Source organism: Physella acuta, unplaced genomic scaffold (assembly GCF_028476545.2).
Source record: "Physella acuta isolate Inbredline_101_S28 unplaced genomic scaffold, ASM2847654v3 ptg000116l, whole genome shotgun sequence".
Classification (NCBI taxonomy): Eukaryota; Metazoa; Mollusca; class Gastropoda; family Physidae; genus Physella; species Physella acuta.
The window spans coordinates 725415-741852 of NW_026731636.1; the positions used below are offsets into that span (position 1 = coordinate 725415).

At 33.6% G+C, this 16438-nt stretch overlaps 2 protein-coding genes across 2 annotated transcripts in view; both read left to right on the top strand.

The window, feature by feature from the left end:
- The window catches only part of LOC131934719 (CD40 ligand-like), a 315715-nt gene that overhangs the window by 224603 nt on the left and 74674 nt on the right, over positions 1-16438 (top strand). The gene's annotated exons all lie outside the window — the stretch shown is intronic.
- Positions 1-16438, top strand: part of LOC131934717 (uncharacterized) — a 307927-nt gene that overhangs the window by 217443 nt on the left and 74046 nt on the right. The gene's annotated exons all lie outside the window — the stretch shown is intronic.

Genomic DNA, 16438 nt, shown 5'->3' on the forward strand with positions numbered 1-16438 from the left:
CAAAAGAGATGCTACCGTATCAGCACCAATGAACGCGCCAAATCGTGTCTTTTAAACCTACAGAAAGATTCTCCAAGCGGCTATTAATACAACAGGCTGGGTAGCCTATAAGGAGACAAGTTATTGTACGCGGTATCAAGTGCCCATACCGTTTGGTTTCTTTGAGACAAAACAATTTATTTTAAAGTTTACAACTGAATTTTTAAACAGAACTTTAACACGTTTTCTCTGCCGCTTTCAATTTAAGCTTGAGGTCCAGGCCAGCCTAAGAGAATTTACAGGCCTGCTAGGGGATTCAAGACAATATCTATCAAAATACAGACAATAGACACAGCTATATCAGAAAGAGAAAAAGACGTCAGACACGATTTGACGACTACATAAAACAAAATAGGACCGGCTCTTTGTATTTGTGTAAGTGAGTGTAACACCTATGTAGAGGTAAAGGGATTCTCCAGCTGTGAGTTGTATGGCACTGAATATGTTTAGTAAAATTGTCTACCTGGTTCGTCAGGTAAATTGTTAGGATTGCTTCGATTTCCTGTGGCATGGTACTGTTTCTTATTTGATGTCACGTACGCATCATTAAATACATTTCTCCACTGTGATACAACGCATTAAAATGCTCGCCATACAATACACTACACCCAACAGAAATTTTACACACTATAAAATAACATATGTTTCTCTACAATATTTGCTACAGGATACCATGAAAATTTACGTGGAAATTTTAATCAAATTTGTAAAACAAAAAAAAAGCCTAGTAAAAATAATACATTATTATTTTGTTATACCAATGCTTTGATTATTATATCAAAATGAAGAATGTTTTATTGTATGTATGTTTGTGTGTATGTATCGAGCTGCCTTTACATCTTAATCTCATCACTAGAGCTACGACAACATTTATATTTAGCAACGATAAGGTCTTACAGGGGTAACGCACTTATCATCGTTTATTCCTAATCACCTAAGCTAGGTGTAGAGATCTTTTTGTATCATCGCTCGAGATGTGTGGATCTGTTAGCACAGCTTGGATGTGTAGATCTTTGTTTAGCAAAGCTTGAGGTTTGGTGTGTGTTGAAACGATTGGCTCGTTAAAAATTGTTTTAGTCGAAATTTAAATAGAATTATTTATAAATAGAATTAGAATGAAATTAGAACTTAGACTGGTTAAGCCTAGACATCTTTGCTCGTGTCCTCTATTTTGTCGCTGATGTCACTTGAGGATGAATTTTGAAACAATTTAATTTCAGCTGCTTTTTCAGCATAATATTCCCCATCATCAACACAGATGGTGTTATGAGTGTTTTCCCAATGGTTTATGGCTCACCCTACTTTACGGGGTCTATGACAAATTCCCGAAAGACACTTGCCAGAATGCCGTTTGACGGAAGGCCTATTTCCCGAATGGACACTTGCCCGAATGCGACAAATGCCCGAATGGACACTTGCCCGAATGCGACAAATGCTTTAATGGACACTTGCCCGAATGCGACAAATGCCCAAATGGACACTTGCCCGAAACGACGAATGCCCGAAAGGACACTTGCCCGAATGGGACAAATGCCCGAATGGACACTTGCCCGAATGCGACAAATGCCCGAATGCCACTTTATTGTATACGTCAGTTGTTTATATACGTATCACTTTAGTAAAATGCAAGGCATTAAAGATGTACACTACTAAGTAGAGATTATTTTTTTTAAAAATTACTATGTGAGTAGTGATCAAAACGTTAAACTGTTATCTGGTAAATTTGTTTTTCATTATTTACTATCATTCCTGCTTACACTTAAAAAAATATTGTGCAAACCACTCAGCGGGATGTGCTTTACGGTTCATTTATTTAAGGTGTAAGTCAGCAGTTATTAAACTCGTTAAAGTCAGCATGTTAGGGTTACATGACTTTAAATTTAAGTCTAAGGACAAAATGTAATATGCATAGTTTTCCAATTAAATTATTTTTAGTAGAGCTATTTTGACATCTTTAGGTTATTGTTAAACCATTTTTGTATAGTGATCCATATTTTGTTATAGCTAAATGATGCACAGCTATGGATTCAATCTAGCTCCATATTTCTTTGTATTTATGGTTATTTGTTGTATTCAACCACTAATAAGTAACCCCCTCTGTGTTTTTTTCAATTTGTTTCTTTACATATCAAATTTAACTCCATCGCATATTTGCCATAAAGTAAATTACTGTTAACCTTTCACTTGCATGTAAATTTTGTTACTGTAATTATGTTGTAATTTGTTTTAAGGAAAATAAAAGTATTTAAAAAAATATAAATTAGATGTATATATATATATATATATATATATATATATATATATATATATATATATATATATATATATATATATATATATATATATATATATATATGCATAGGGCGCCCTTTAACTTGCCGCTCTCTTAACCGCTCTCCTTGTCCGAAAACCTGTATACGCCTCTGATGTTCCTATTTTAGTGCTATTTAAAAGGTTACTACTTTTGCTTACTTTTCTTCACTGCTTTTAACTTTCTTTTTTCGCAACTTTTTTTTTCCCTATTTTCCACGCAAACCGTTTTGTTTTTTCAATACATATATTATATTTTGTAGGTAATAAATTATGGAGATGTAAAACGGCGAAAAATGAAAAAAACTACTTAATGTGTGTGCACGATTACACTACTTTCTTTATACTTTGTATACGAGAAAGTAAAAACCAAGCAGTCGATCAATAAATAGTAGCAACAAGTCATGTTAAATATCATGTCAGCTGAATATGATCTGTTAGAGACTTTAATTTACACATTTTTACCTTACATGTTTTCTCGTGTTTACTTTTTAGTGAGGCAGCAATCACTTCAACCGAACCATTTTTTTCAAGATCGAAACGTAGGTTAAGATTTGATCACTATTAAACGGTTACGACAGCGTAACAGACAGTATGGCAGAATGAACGACGCAATGCTACTGTCGTACAATACGTAGGGAGAACATTCTTCATACCTTCATTTCCCGGTAGAAAAGCGAGGGCCAGAGTTAAAAAAAAAATCAACAAAAAAAATCAACAAAAGAAACAGTTTAACATAAAACGTTCGTTTTTATTTTTACTTTTTCAAGGAGTAGTAAAGAAGCCAGTAAATTATTCAAACATAATATCGATCACGTCGCCATATCTTTGCAGCAAACATGTTCAACATATAGTACTGACATCGTGTTTGCAATCTGGCGTTAGCAACGACACTGAGTGTCATAACTGGCTGTAGTTATGGCAGGGGAGGTAATTTTTTAAAAAAAATCCAATTCACGCGGATAAAAAAATGTAAATGCAAATTATGCGGAAGTGTAAGAGGAATTTATTGTTGAAATATTATAATTAGCATGGATTAATAAACAGCAATTATTTATTTATTTTATTCACTTAACGTACTGTTTACTAATTATAGTTTTTGATCAACTACTCCCTACTATTATACACGCGTCATCACGTTCATTAGGTGCAAAATTATTTTAACCAAGCACCTCTATTGTAAGTTTTTAAAATTCAAAGTACTGAAAACAAAAAGTAATAAAAAGCGTTATGTGAATGCAATAGTTGAGAAAGTGCAATGTGATAGGTAAAACACGGATATTTTAAATACTGCCTGTTATTTATTTTATATTCCGAATGTACTGTTTACTAATTTATATTTATTTCTTTCGGTTTGCGGACAAGCTGGGGGTGTTTAGTCGTTCATTAAATTGAATCAGGCGCGTTCGCTGGCACTCGGACAGGGTGCGATTTGGCGCCATGGGCTAGACTGTGAGCACTATGCGTTTATGTTGCATTAAGTTGGGTTTATGCTATGAGTGTTGTGTTTGTGTTTTTGTTTGTGGTTTTTTTTGCGTTTGCATTTGTGTTTGCATTGTGTTTTTGTTTTTAATTGTGTTTTTTAAATTTGCGTTTGTTTTTTCTTTTGTGTTCGTGTTTGTGTATTCCGTTTTTGTTTTCGTTTGTGTTTGCATGGTACTTGTTTGCATTGTGTTTGTGTTTTCTTTTGTGTTTGTGTTTTTTTGTGTTTGTGTTTTCTTTTGTTCTGTTCCCAAGTTGGAAAATATAAAAAAGATCTCTGCAGGGTATGCAGCTAGTATATAATTATATATATATATATATATATATATATATATATATATATATATATATATATATATATATATATATATATGTATATAGATATATAGATGTATAGATATATAGCTAGATAGATTTATATATATGGAGGTTCGTTATATAATTATGATGTTTTATAAGTTTGGTGTACAGGCTCGTGATGTTTGTGAAATTGGAAATCGTCGGAAGATAATTATTGCTTGACGCAAAACAAGTGTTACAAAATAATATGTACATTGGCATATAGATGAATAACTTTACCAATCCAGTTGACATCGATATCATTTATCTTTTTTACAATCTCTATTGTGTAATATGTTTTATTGAGGTCAATGTGTTTACAATATTGGTTAATTGTTATATACAGTAAAAATATTATTTGAAAAAATTACAAGTTGTTGACGTAATACTTTAATAAAAAGGCAAAGGTTTACTAACCTATTGTAAAACTTAAAGGTTTTTCTAAACATATTTTTCTTTGATTAGAACATTCGTAATGCCTGCACGCAAACAACATTTAATATTAATTTATCTTTTGTATTTTTTATTCTGTATACACAAACAGCGAAGGGAATAATATAATATATCAGCACAATCTCCAGTGGTCGATAATTCTTTTCAGGTTTTAAGAAATACTTAGCGAATGTTTCTCTCTGTTAAAATGTCATTGTTTGCAATAATTGAAAAACTCATTAGTATTTTGTACTAATCGGTATATCTTTACCGTTAGGACACCAAGCTTGACATAATAGAACAGCGTATTTAAAGTCCAACTCACTATCAACGGACACAGTCTAATACAAATAAACAGGAAGGATCTAAATAATGAAAAACCACATGGTTCTCTTCCTTACTACCATTATAATCATCGTTGTAGAATAAAAGACTTTGATAAATACTACACGTTTTAAACTTTCATTTTCGGAGCTCAACGCCCGTTAAAACACACACACGCATATATATATATATATATATATATATATATATATATATATATATATATATATATATATATATATATATATATATATGTATATGCTTCTTATGTCGTGTTTGAGATTAAGTGCAAGGTTTAGTGGTATAACTTCGACTATGTTTAGTATCAGTAAGCAGTAACTACGCGTACATCAAGCTTACTTCCGGTTCAAAATTCTGGTCAGAAACCCTTTTTAATTAAATTTACGTTTATGGTTAAATTTGAAGTTGAGGTGATGATCTTGTTTTTTATTTCGATCTAGAGAAAAAGACAAAACTATCAACCTAGCGCCCGTTGTATCTTTCCATCAACGGGCCGTTTACCTCACATACGAATATTAGGGAAAGATTAGGGGAGATCTCTTTTATTTATTTTTTAATGGAAGTTGCTGTAGGCCGAACTTTTTACTCTCATTTGTGGCTGTCTAGCTATAAACGTTTAAATGGGTTCGGGTATATTCGGCTAATTAATGTGAGGTCATTATGTACTTTTACATAACATTTTTTTACATGTGTTTCTATAACAAACCGCTTCTCCCTCTTTTAGAAAAACGCCGCGATCCCTTTCCCATCCCTCCCGCTTGTAAAAAAAAACTTTTTTCTTATGCGGGACAAGCCGAAAAAGCTTACTATTTACTGGAAATATTGTGTTTTAATGATATTGTATAAATCCATTTAGTTTTGCGACACAAACTTAAAATTAGATACGCACATGGAAATATACAAGATTACATACACCAAATATGTATGATAGGATTGACCGATACATAAGCTGCATGTTTTTACAGGTTTCTTATGTAATCTACTAATAATATAAAGTTTGACTTAACCGAACCAAAATGTGGTCAAAATTTCTCCATTAATGGTGTCCAATTTAACTGTGCATAAAACTATAATCAACCTTACTAAAGCGACAATTTATATTAACGGTTTTCTCAATACTAGTATTTGTTTGATTTTCTAATGGTTGTGCTAATTTATTATTCTATTATATTAGAAAATATAATATAATAGTTTTCTTAAAACTAATACTAGTTTTGAAAGGAAGAGTTCTGCAAAAAAAAATTAAAAAATTCTAAATTTCGTAAGGGCAGCGCCAAGGGATGGTGAGATTTTCGTCTATATAAAGTATATAAAAAATTCGATTACGGTTTGGCACCATATATCTGATCGCAATCAATTTTTTTAGCGTTAATTAAAACACGGCAGGAGAGATGTCTGTGAGAAAAAACATTCCGGCGTTCCGGGTATTTAAAAATAAAATCGATTTCAGTTTGACAAAGTTCATCAGATTGCCATCAAATTTTAAGGTGCTGATTAGAACACTCCAGGTCAGGTGTCTGTAAAATATAGTTTTTTTTTTTATTTCACAAGATGCGATTCATTTTTATATACGATACATTAAAAGAATTTAAAGTCGGATGCGGTTCAACGCTGTTTACCTGAGTTCCATAAAATTTAGGAAGTTAATGAATACTCCTGAAAAGGTTTCTGTTGGGGAGGGAGAAATTAATTTCGGACGTGTAGCCCCTATTTTCGTTCTGAACAGTAACATAGACAATGGATATGCTGGGGCGTTACAGTTGCTCACTAAATTGAATCAGGCATGTCCGCAGGCACCCTGGTAGAGTACGTTTTTCCTGCGAACAAAACTTTCAGTTTCGACCCCCAAAGACTCACATGGGCTGCTAAGAGCCCTGTGATAATTTTTTTAATAACAAGCAAAATGAACCAAGGTTAGATTATTAACTGGGCTGTTTCCTTTTGTCCATAAAAAATCCAATCATTTTCGTTACTTTGCGAATAATGCAATTAACATCTATTTTTAGACAATCCAATTAGAAATTAAGATTTAGCTTCTAATACTGCACCATTAGTAACGCTAACACATTGTATCAGTCAGTGGCGTAGCGAGGTCGGGTGTCACCCGGTGCGGCACTTAATGGTGTCACCCCCAGAGGCGGAGCGACCCTTCCCGGGGATAAACTTTCGATCTCCACCCCCTCCCCTCAAACTTTCGATTTGCACCCCCCCCCCCACCCTAAACCTTTCGATTTGCACCTTTTAAAACACTATTTAACACTCGAATTAATCACTTAATTAACTGGAATTATCAGTTTTCTCTATATATTTTTGCCTTGGTGTCACCCCCCTATATGGTGTCACCCGGTGCGTTCCGCACTCCCCGCCCCCCCCCCCCTCTCTACGCCTCTAGTATCAGTCACACTGATGTTTCTCAGACGTTAAATATTTTTCCCTACGTGTTATAGAAAACATTTCTGTTGATTTCTGACACTTTAGAATTGTAAAATTATAATCTACTTCTACCATCCAGATGGGATTACGTCGCCACACGAGTGGCGAATTTCAAGATCGATGTGTTTAGATCAGACCCACGTTTGATGACAGGGTTCCAGTTGGTGTCTGGTGACGTATGCTATCAGCAGGTCAATCCTTTAGGGGCAGGATCTTACTTCTGGAACTTTACTACTCCATGCTTGGGGACATTTCTCATGATTATGAATACAAGTCCGTGACAGTGGCGGAACTACAAATAATTTTGTATAGTTAAAAAATATTTAAATTTCTTGCATTTTTGAGTTGATGGTTTGTGTAAAAGATTACTGTAGCGGCGGTTTGATTACCTTTATTTTATAGTCACCATCCCACGCTCTTGTATATTTATTTCCCTTTTTTTAAACCACTGTGAAGACCGAGTCTTCTTTCCGTTACTATCAAACACACGCTGCTGTCGGCAAAATTCTTTTGAAAAAAAAAAAAAACAAATTCCATTGCGCGAGAGGCTGCTAGATATTAAGACGACTTTTGCTTTTTTATAGAGTTGGAAAGGGGGCTGCAATCCAAAGTGATTTTACAATGTAAAATGTGATTTTTTTTATTAGTAGAACTATTATTCTGTACTATCTTTTATTATACAAATAATCATTAACAATATAATAATAATTTCGATTTTATGTAAGTTTACTATTTTTTGTTTAACAAAATATGTATTTGTAAACGTGTATAATTTGAATTCTCCCCGTCTAATGATTTACAATAAGGCTTTAGAAAAGTAGAGTAGTTAAGACCATCCCAACTTCGGTACTGATGGATAAAAGCACATAGGAGCTTTGTTGTTCGTTTTAAGTTCCTTTCTCTGTATATATATATATATATATATATATATATATATATATATATATATATAGAGAGAGAGAGAGAGAGAGAGAGAGAGAGAGAGAGAGAGAGAGATAAAGATATGTAGGGGGGGGCACAATTTCTTTTTCGGGGTGGCCCTTTTTTCTAGTTTCGCAACTGGTCCATGACCACAATTTTAAAAAGTAGCATAGATAGCTTAAAATATAATTTTGAATCTTTTATGATTCTACATAAATTTAGGCGCATTGGATAACCTTTTTTATTATTATTTAAGAAAAAGACCACTTTATCAGCCTAGCGCCCGTTGTATTTCTTCCTCAACTGGCCATTTATCTCGTGTGAAAACATTAAGAGACACAAATTAATTCTTATTTCTGAAAGGTGTTTTGCAACTGAATTCTATTTAGTAGCATTTTCCCTATGCATTGTCCGCACGCGATACACAAACTGCCGCTCACTCAATGCGCAGTTTTACCCACGCAAATTTTGCAACCGTCATCGCGATTTCTTTTGTTTACTTAACCTTTTGTGTAATATTTAAGTGAATATTTAGTTATATGTTACTTTTATCACCATATCTTTGCAGCCAACCCGCCATTCTTGCATAGCGCTAGACAGACCTACCTTAAGTTTTAGAAGACACATAATTATATGCCACGCTGTATTTATAGATACACCATGTATTACCATTTAGTAGTCGTAGTCATTACTTTAACTATAATCCATTCTGTCGAATCAAAAATTTTTGTCAATGCTGCGCTCTTCAAACCTGCGTTCCAGAGTTCAATTATTACTGACACGAAAGACGACGCTCGATATGCAAATGATGGCGTAAGAACACAGAGCTCAGAAAGTTACAATTGTATTCACACAGCCTCTGAGAACCCAGGATGGTGGCTGGTTGACCTACAGGGCTGGTGCCTGATTGACCACATTATATTCTCAAACAGGTAAGCTAAATTCAACATTTAAGAAGAGGAGGAATGCTATTTTAAAACTTAGCTGAATGTTGTATTTATTTGTATGAAAAGCTAAATTTTACCTTCACAAAAAAGTGGGATGTTGATTACATACTAAACTGAATGTCTTATATCCATTGGTATATAAAGCTAAATCTACCTATCTACATAGTGATGGAGTGCTTGTCATAAACTGTTCAGGATGTTATGTGTTTTCACATAGCTCGGTCTATTGGTTTATGTACCAATGCTACGTTGACCATAAACGTAACCTGCATTTGTCAACATAATGCTATAAACATTTTTTTACATAGAGAAAAAAAAATTAAGGTTAGCTTTTTATGAACGAACTTACTATTCAATTTTAAATTTGATAATTTTTGTGTGTGTTTGTTTATTGGTTTGTTCATTTCCTTGATTTACTTTTACTTTTAAACATTTTGAAAATTGCTTTCTAATTGATTGAAAGATTACCTGGATTACATTCTACCGAAACTAATGAATTAATTTTTAAACTGTTTAAATATATTAAACACTTCATCTTGCAATATAAAATGCCCAAACAGGTTGATTTTAAATTTTAAAAAAAAATGACCGCTTCGGTGATATTTATTATTGACAAAGTGTTTCTGTTTTTTTATAAATAAAAATAAATAAAGTGCAGAAGCGTACGTTCCCATTTTTGCACCAGTGTATTCAAGTAATTGAAATTCACAGAAAAGCGCCTCTACCCCCTGTCCTAACTCAGCCCACCCCAACCCTTTGGAATATGAACTTCGGCTGTAGTTTTATCCTCTTTGCTGCGATCCTCTAACGTGCTGATTTGTATGATACAATGTTGCTGACTTTATATTAAACCCCACCCTGGAGGACTACGGTGCTAGCTTTCGTAGGCAACTACCTGTGCATATTTTCTTAACTACTCTAAACTTTTCATAAGTTTACACCTCTGCTGGTATAGCTCTTGAGGTTTGTTAGGACAGATAAGCTGCCTAGCTGTGGCAAGGCCGTAGCAATCGATAACTTTTAACCAATATTTACAATCACGGCAAAAGCTTTCCGTGTCATAAAGGTCTTTTGAATTAAGTGTCGAACTCGTAAAAGAATGGGAACGAATCAATTATTTAATTTATTTATTCAATTTATTCAATAACGGAAACAGCAGTAGAAACGGGGGCCTTTTCTCGCAATGGCATGTAAAAAAACAAGGCAAATACACATAATAACAGCATTGTAATAAAAAAGCTATGGAGTAGTAAAGACAAATCATTAACATAGCATTCATGCATTGAGTTATTTTTTAAAAAAAAACTCCTAGTTTTTATAATTTTGATTTTTTTTTAAAATTAACTACTTCAGAAATGTAAAATTATAATCTACTTCTACAATCCAGAAAGGATTTCGTCGCCCAACGATTGGAGAATTTCAAGATCGATGTGTTTAGATCAGACCCACGTTTGCTGATAGGGTTCCCGTTGGTGTCTGGTGATGTATGCTATCAGCAAGTCAATCCTTTAGGGGCAGGAACTTACTACTGGAACTGTACTAATCCAGTCTTGGGGACGTTTCTCAGAATAATAAGGTGTCCATGATAAACCATAAATACATTTTGATATCTCGTCAATATTGTAATATATATTGTTAAAAAATGCATACCCTTACACTGCTTATCTAAAAAGTACTGATATAAATCACATTTTCAAATATAAAACATAAATAAAGTATCCGAATACAGATTTAATAATCCAGAATCGCATTAGCACGCACGCAATAAAATCATTTTTATTATCAAGTATGAAAACGCAATTACGGTATAATAGATTATTTTTTTAAAACAGATTGTTAAGTTATTTAACCTATAAAACATATTTTTTGTTAAATCATACATTAAAATATTGTTTGAACCGATTTAAGGTACACAACAAACTTTCTACATTTCTGTGAACTGGGGGCAATGTCGACGTCCATGGACCCTATGGAAGCGTTCTACACAGGGTACGACGACAGGGTACTCAGTCTGTCTCCCATTGTCACAATCACTACAGAAACACCGACGTTCTGCGCCCTCAGCTGTCTGGGGGTCAGGGACACTCGGATTTGTCTGGCCTTCATCTGGTTCCAGTACACGGGGCTCTGTCAGTTGTTGGACTTTAACCCCAGTAACACAAGTCTGGTGGGGAATTTTGTTGGTCAAGTGGGGGCTAGGCTTTATGTGGTTCAACCTATAAAGATATCTGGATAAGACATTCATGATATACAGTGTTTCTTCCAGACTTTTTTTCTCCGGGGGGGGGGCACTTGAAATCTTCGGGGGTCGGTAAACTTTCTTCGGGGGGGGCGGACACTGTTAAAAGTATATATTTTCTATATAAATTATATAAATTTCATTTCGTTCGGGGGGGGGGGGGGGCGGTAAAATTTTTTCGAAGAGATGCCTGGAAGAAACTCTGATGATATACACCATTTGGGAAACTGCTCGCTTAAGGAAATATAAAATCGGGAGACGACATAGTTACAAAAAGAAATTTTCGGATTGACCTGTCACAAACCATATGTTCACCTCTTCTTTATAAATCTTTTAACTAGTGTTCTAGGTTTGGCGTAACCATCCCTAAAACCACCTAGTTGTTTTATTTAATTAATTTCTCCTGTAAAGTGTCATGTTATCCGACGTAGCCTACATGCAAATGGGGAGCGAGGGGTGAAGGGCGGGGGTACGAACCGCACCGGGTGACACAATGTAGGTAAGTCACACCAAGGCAAAAATAGCAAAATATTTACAGAAAAAAATGATAATTACACTTAATCTAGTGATTAATTAGAGTGTTAAATAGTATTTTAAGAGCAAATTTGACAAATCCTGAAAACGATGGACGGGGGGGGGGGGGGGGCGATGACGCCGTGACGTAAACCTGCTAATGATAGAGAAAACAAGCTACATCAAGCTGTATTTATCACCGACTATAGATACAAATCGTTAGTATTATATCTTAGCAGAGGGAGGGGGGGGGGGAGGGAGCGTTACATCAACTCATCGATGCAAAATATGCCTGAGGTAAACGGTTAGGTTGAGAATCTTAATAACTTATGTGTTAATCCATAAATAAAAAAAAAGGGGGGGGGGTTGGTAAAAATTAAATACATTAAAAATTACATACTTACTTACATGTGTACACATATACACGTACATATATATATATATATATATATATATATATATATATATATATATATATATATATATATATATATATATATATATATATATATATATATATATATATATAATATGTAAAAAAGTATATTAAATTGTTTATATATTTATGTATGTTATTTATGTATATTACTGCAGCTCTAAAAACCTTGCGAGTAATAAGTTTGCGAATACTCCACCAATGCTTGCATGGCATAAAATTACTATTTAAGCTTATGCCATAAGCACTCCACATGACAGCCAGTTACCAATAAATTAATCATTCAAATTCTCAAAAGTTTTATGACCTACGCGAAGCTAGGCAGTATGCCTACTCCCTCCCCCCCCCCACTCTATCTCTCTCTCTCTCTCTCTGTATATATATATATATATATATATATATATATATATATATATAATTTTGGGGGGGGGCACCGACCTCGCTACGACTATGTATATTAGCTTATGTAAATTGGCCTATATATATATATATATATATATATATATATATATATATATATATATATAATTTTGGGGGGGGGCACCGACCTCGCTACGACTATGTATATTAGCTTATGTAAATTGGCCTATATATATATATATATATATATATATATATATATATATATATATATATATATATATATATATATATATATATATTCGTGCTATTTTTTTTTAAATAGCCTTAAGTAGCCTTAAAACACTTTTTAAAAATCTACTAATCATTAGATGTTTGTTTATGTCCTTTTCAACTTAATTCAATGTAATGGTATATGTTTCAAGTTCGGATAACGGTTTGGACTTGTTACCTGTGTCTACCCAGCTCTGAAGAATACCTGATTTACGTTTATATGACGAGGTAAAAAAAAATAAGCACTACTTCATCTACCCAATGGGTCGCAAAGACTAAAGAGAAGGTTTACTTACTTATAATGGTGTATTGCTACATTTTTAAACTAATGTAATTTTTTATATTTTTTATATAAAGCAAATTTAATTTTAAAAGTATTTGAAAATCGTATTTACTTATTACACGTTCAATACATTGAATTTTTAAGACATTTTCTTATTTATATACTTGTTGGTTTCACGTATTTGTTTTCAATAACATTTTATTCCGACACATAATTGAATGTTTGTTGTGTTTGTAGTGACAATTGTATTTAAAATGTTAATTTGTTGTTAATACAAATTGGTTAATTGAATGTGTGCTTCGTTATTGTTCGTTAACAGGAATTAACCAAAACAAAAGGTATCCAATTATCTAACCTTTTCAAACAATTCTGTGTGTTTTGAGTGGCCGTTCTGTTAACTAAATAAAATAAAATATGAAACTGGTTAGTGCTTGGTAATCTATCATTTTGTAAAATTTTAAATTGTAATTGGTACGTACATTATTTCCTCGTAATCTAGCAAAATAAGCTAGCAAATAAATTACAATGCCCGCCAACGGGCGTCTATAAAACCAAATTCCAACATAAATTGAACAAACTTTACGCCAATCTAGGTAATATAAAGCAAGTGTAGAATATAATTCTAAATATGTCTATACGATAATTTCGATTAGTTTAAAGGAACCAATCATAACTTAAGGCACTAGTCACCGTCTATTAGCCGCAGTCACGTGATGAGTTGATACGTCGTGGGCCCCATCACGCCAACGACAATATTCTGACTACAGACAATGCTTTGCCATTTCTCATTGCCGATAGTGTCACTATGTGCCTTTATGATGAAAATAACTATAATATAAACAATCCATATAACTAAAAAATCAGACCTTATTATATTTAGTTAGAATTCGTTGTGGTGTTATACCCTCACAGCACGCTCAAGCCTTGTGACGTTACTTATCTGCACTAAGACTTTACAACAATAGACTAAACTTGTTGAACTAGTATCATGAGAGTAAAGTTCAGTCTATTTTGCCGATGATTGTTGGTCTTCATTTAATGTGTACCTCAGCGATTCAACATTAGTTTTCCTTTGAGGCCTCTCTTCGGGGGCATCACCCCCCCCCCCCCCTTATAATTGATGTCCGTCTACCGCCACACCCATCCCCGAATGAAATATATTATCTAAGAAAAATTATAATTAAACCCGTTCAGACACTCCACCCCGGAACATTTAGTAGGCACCGAAAGTTTCAAGTGCCCCCACACAAAAAAATGTCTGAAAGAAACTCTGGTTACCCTGCGATTACAAAACGACACGCTGTGTTTGTGCTAACTCATAAGTGAGAGCAGCTGCTATAAATTTAATAAATAGACAACTAAATACTGTTCTTGGTGTGTAAAGTTCACAGTAGTAAATGTTACTCTGACGATTAACCTTAATAAAGCGAAAATAATAGTTAAAGAGATAGTAGCTTGTGAAGACAGTATACGGAAAGGTTGTTGGGTTTTGAAAATAGTGAACAGAAAGCTGGTAAGAGTGATAACGCAAGTAAGCAATACTCAGAAAAATTAGACAGGAGATAGGTAGTACAGTGAACGTCAGCTAGGCATCAATCAAGCAGAATTGGTCAAAAGTGTAGAATACAGAAAAGAGTTAGAAATCTGTAAGTTATATATTCCTGGTATTATTAGTAGAGAGTTGAGTTGAAGCGTAGATTAGCTAAAGGGTAGTTCAGATAATAAAACTAAAGTGTAGAATATCAAGTTAGTTTAGAATTTGAAATATATTGATAAGTGCATGTATATATATATATATATATATATATATATATATATATATATATATATATATATATATATATATATATATAGGTTAGTAGGTTGGAAGGCAAAATTTCAATAGAGGCGATCATGAGGAAATAGGAAAAAGGAAAAAGGTTACTTCTCTAGCCTCCAACTTTTTAAACCATCATTAAAATGCTATCGTTAAAGTTTCAAGCCTTTAAAGTGCATGATTTTGTGCGGTAATAAATCTTTATCTAATGTTATTATTTTTAACGTATGAAAAAATGTATACCGACTATAACCTTAAAAAAAAATAAAGCCCTTGCAGCCGACAAGTTGATTCATCGATTAATTCCCTTGGTTTAACTTTTGCTGTAGAAACAATACTTCGCTACGCGCTCAAATAACGACGCGGCTATATAGACAAAATGCTTTCTCTTTTCGGCAGACCATGATTGTTTAAATATTCAGAATATAGATTCAATGTGAACAAACATACAATCATCATTAGTGTTTTAAGGACTCTAGAATAACTTAAATAATGTTAAGGCTCCATTTAAATTAATTATCGCAGAATAAAATAATAAATAAAAATTACAACTTCTTCATAGTTACAGTACTAAAACATGTAAACGACTAAATGTGTGGAGCCTATGTCTGTCGCTTACAAAAGATGTTGAGTTTAATTGACATACTTCTTGAGAACTCCTCCATGATTGCACAAGAAAGACAACCACTATACCATTTAGGCTTAAAAATTAACTCATCTTACAAATGTAGCACTGTCTCAATCAATCAACCGTGACGAATGTTCGCTACACAGATAAAAACGGGAGTTGGGTGTAGGGAGAAAATAATAGAAAAGGGGGCGAGTAGAATATTTAAACGATGATGGCTAAAGCAGTGGAGTACTTACACAGCGTAGCTATTTTTTATTTTAAGAAAAAACTATCCATAATGATGAAAAGTTTTATGTCGATGTGACGTAGATGTCTATACGAAAGTGTGTAGACACGGATAGAGTGTGTGTGAGAGTGGCCTCCCCTCGGAAGTGGTGTGCGAGCATGAAAACAAGTGTGTGAACAAACTAGTGTGTAGGCGGTGTGATGTAGCGTCAACATAATGTAGGCCTACCTATTTGTCAGTTTGTTTCTTCCTGTCAATGATTTTCTTGTAGTTGGTGAAAATTATACTTCAATGGTACAAATTTACTTTGTGGATTGTGTTCCTTATTATTGTTACACCTGGCCAAAACAACAAAAAAAATACTTAGAAAGCCGAGTGTAAAAGTCCGGGATTTGAGCACACACAACACAAGA